Genomic DNA, 3,446 nt, shown 5'->3' with positions numbered 1-3,446 from the left:
ATGTGTTAAGTGTCTGAGGCCAGATTTGAACTCAGGTATTCCTGATTCCAAGGCCAGTGCTCTATCCACTGCGCCACCTAGCTGCCCCTTAAGTTGATTTTTTTGAACAAAGGGTGTAGTAGCAGCCTGGGCCTAGGTCCAGTTAGAGATGCTCTGTCCCTGAGGGGGAAACTCTGACCATTGTTAAGGGGCTAAAAATCTAGCTAGTCTGTCTAAAATATCTAATGAGTGGTCGCCAATAAATTACAAGCTTTAGCAAGAGTTAGACTTTTAAGCATTTATTAAGGAGAATAAGAATTTGGTAAAGAGAGAGAAAGGCCTAGATTCCTATCTATTAAAGGGAGAGCACATTTCTAGCTCCACTCTCCACCAGAGTCCAAAGGAAAGAGAGTGAGACTGAGCGCCAGTCTCTTCCTTCCTCCTCCCACTAGCCCGCGTCACTTCCTGACGCCAAAGAAAAGACTCCTGGTCTTGCCCTCAAAGACCTTCGCTTCATGGGCGGAACTCTTCTACAGTAAGTCTCCAGCAGGTGGCGCCATTCCAATCGTTACACCATGGAGAAATCCAGTTGATCGGCTTGCTGGGGTCAGTTAGAGATGACCCTTTCCTTGGAGACGCAAAGTAGTCGATTAACCAGATAGTGGTTGGTCAAACAGATACTAAAGCAGACATATCAGGGACACCCAGCAAGGTGGGCGCCCTGAATTTACAGCGTGAGCTTAGTTGGGGGCCAGCCGTGTTTGCCACGTGATTAGGACCAGGCAGTGACAACAATCTCAAGTTAGAAATGTGGAATTGTTATTACTCATGTATCCAGATAGCTAACATCATCGTTTTCCAGGCTACTGCAACTTCTCAGTCCTAGGTCTCCCCCCACCCCCTCCTCACCTCTATGACATTGTCCTCTTCTCCTTTGTTCAGGAATTGAAGTTCTAGACTTTTTCTGCCAGCCATACCTCTCTGTGACAAATAAAAAAAATTTTACTTACATTTTGAATGAATCATGTGGGCAGGTAATTCTTTGAATGAAGAGTATTTTCAAAACCAATCTAGAGGTAGCAAAGGGTATGCCAATTTAATGGGATGTCCAGAGTACCAATACCCACCTTTTACTTTGTAAAGTATGTGCTTAATAATCAGTCGAGATAACTGGCCATGATCAGTGCCCAGAAAGGTGATATTTGCCACAGTGGGAGGAACAAGAGGAGACAAGGTCCCTCCTCCAAAGGAGCTCAAAGTCTGGCCTAGAAAATAAGATTCGCATGGGAAAGACTAGCCAGGAGCTCAAGGCAGGGATCAAGTAAGTCTATATTCACTTTCTCCTTACCATGCTCAGTATTTTCAATCCTCTTTTTAAAATTCGTTTTATTTTTAATTTATTGGAATTAAGACAAACATTTCCATAACACAGTGCAATGAAAACTGTAAATCTACAATGCACAACTTGCTATTCCTTTAAAGTATGCAACAAAGCTATTAAGCAAATTCCTTTTTATTTCCTTTTTTCCTCCCTTCTCCCCCAACCCTAGAGATGACCACCATTAGACACAAATAGGTATAGTTATGGAAAATTACCCCATACATACTTCTAGTTATCAGTGCTTTCCCTGGATTCAGATAGCATCTTCCATTGTATGTCCTTTATACTTAATTTGAGTTTAAAAATGGATAATAAATCTCCACCAGGACTTGCTTCTGCTGCTTCTATCAGCTGAGCTAAATAAACGCCCCTGCACCTTTGTGGATTGAGTCCTTAGGGATTTTTTGGTTTTGTTTTGTTTGCTTGTTTTATGCCAAGCACAAGGCACTGGGAAGTAGAAATGGACAATGACCCAGCTCCAACCAATTGAGTGTGGGCTTCTAGCCTTGCTGGAGTCCCACCCCTGCTGCGGACACAGTTCTGGGGAGCATTTGACTGTTATTGATGACCCCTCAAAAACCTTCCACCCAAGAGTGCTTTGTTCTCACAGCTATTTCAAATATTTGCAAACAAACAGTAATATTCTGGGAATGAATGACTAAAGCCCCCCCTCCTCCCAAGCCGGGTTTCAGATCCCGCTGTGATTTGTTACAAAGGTTATTGGCGTAGGATGCAGAGCAAGGCCTGAAGCTTGATTGCTGGATGAAATCAATTCTGTCTGCCCTCCTTTCCAGCTTTGTTTTCTTAATCCACAGAGAAGAGGAAATCAGAACACATCAGACGGCCCTTTTCTTACTAACAGGGACATGAAGCGAGTGAGCAAGTCCAGGGCAACACAATCAGAAGCAAAACCAAAGAATTGGTCTCAAAAAAGCTGCTGAAGCCCCAGACAAAAAAAGTAACAGCACAGCTGAATGGGGGGGGGGGGGTTCTCTATGTGTATGCGTGTTACATGCATTTCTCTGGTGTGTGGCCAGGTACATGTGTGTGCATGATGTGTGTTTGTGTTCATGTATGTGTGTTACACACATTTGTATGGATGTGTGGCCAGATACGTGTGTGCATGTGCTTTTGAATGTGTGTGTGTGTGTTTGTGTGTGTGTGTGTGTGTGACTAGGTATGCGTGTGTATTAGAATTTATCTAGCTCACATAACCATGAGAATGACAAGGGGAAAATAGGGTAGGGAGTTCAGGATAGGGGTTAGGGGTTTGGGGTCCTTAGGAATTCCTCTTTAAAGAATTCCACCCTCTTGCACACAAAAGCAATTAGAACAGGATAGTAGTTTATTCAGAGGCAGGGAAAGGGAAGGGAAACCAAGAAAAAAATCCTTGGGCTTCTCATGGGGAGAAGGCATGGCACAGAGCGTGGCTCTGAGATACTATCTCCTGGAGCAGGAGACAGGCAGGTACTTTTGTAGAGGACTGATGGGGGTGACCATCTGACTGTGGAAAGTTCCCTTAGTGAGGGAGGACCATCCCCCACTGGTGGTGGCTGGAGGATTTGGTTGAGGGGTGGCTGGGATCTCTCTCCTCAGGACACAAAGGCAGCAGCCACACCTAAGCTTATCTCCCCAGGGTTAGAGGAGGCTGGAATGAAGGGTGGGGGTCCCGGAGCTAGCTCAGTCCTGACCAGGTGCCACTTACTCTCTAGGCATGTCTGTCCTCTGGTTTGGTTTCTCACAGAGAAGGTTATTTGATGTGCCCCAGAGAACTTCTAGGGTGCCCTGGGCCATAACAAGAAGATCCTCCCAATGCAGGGATCCACTGAACTTGGACACCATCCAAGTGTGAAGTGTTCGTTCAGATCTTTAAAGAAACAACACCGTAGCCCATTTCAAGCATATTTTTCCATTCTATTATATTTTCTCACCACTTGTCCAGCCATTCCCACTCTGTTTCCTATTCAAACAACACATCTCCGACCTGTGAATGAGGCAAGGGGATTGGTAATTTTTTTTTTTAAAGAAAGGGAGTTTGTAATAAATAGAATGACTTTTCTTGCCAAGAAAGCTAGATACATTGAGG

General features: G+C 44.5%; 1 long non-coding RNA gene across 1 annotated transcript; it reads right to left on the bottom strand.

Moving 5' to 3' along the window:
• Positions 1-457: 457 nt before the first annotated feature.
• On the bottom strand, positions 458-1,723 carry LOC122739809. Its single transcript, XR_006354680.1, has 4 exons — positions 1,587-1,723; positions 1,107-1,244; positions 889-960; positions 458-607 (listed from the first exon to the last, which is right to left on the bottom strand). It is a non-coding gene; the product is annotated as an uncharacterized LOC122739809 (long non-coding RNA).
• Positions 1,724-3,446: the final 1,723 nt, after the last annotated feature.

Source organism: Dromiciops gliroides, chromosome 2 (genome assembly GCF_019393635.1).
Source record: "Dromiciops gliroides isolate mDroGli1 chromosome 2, mDroGli1.pri, whole genome shotgun sequence".
In the NCBI taxonomy this organism is placed as follows: Eukaryota; Metazoa; Chordata; class Mammalia; order Microbiotheria; family Microbiotheriidae; genus Dromiciops; species Dromiciops gliroides.
This window is presented reverse-complemented; position numbering and strand designations above follow the sequence as displayed.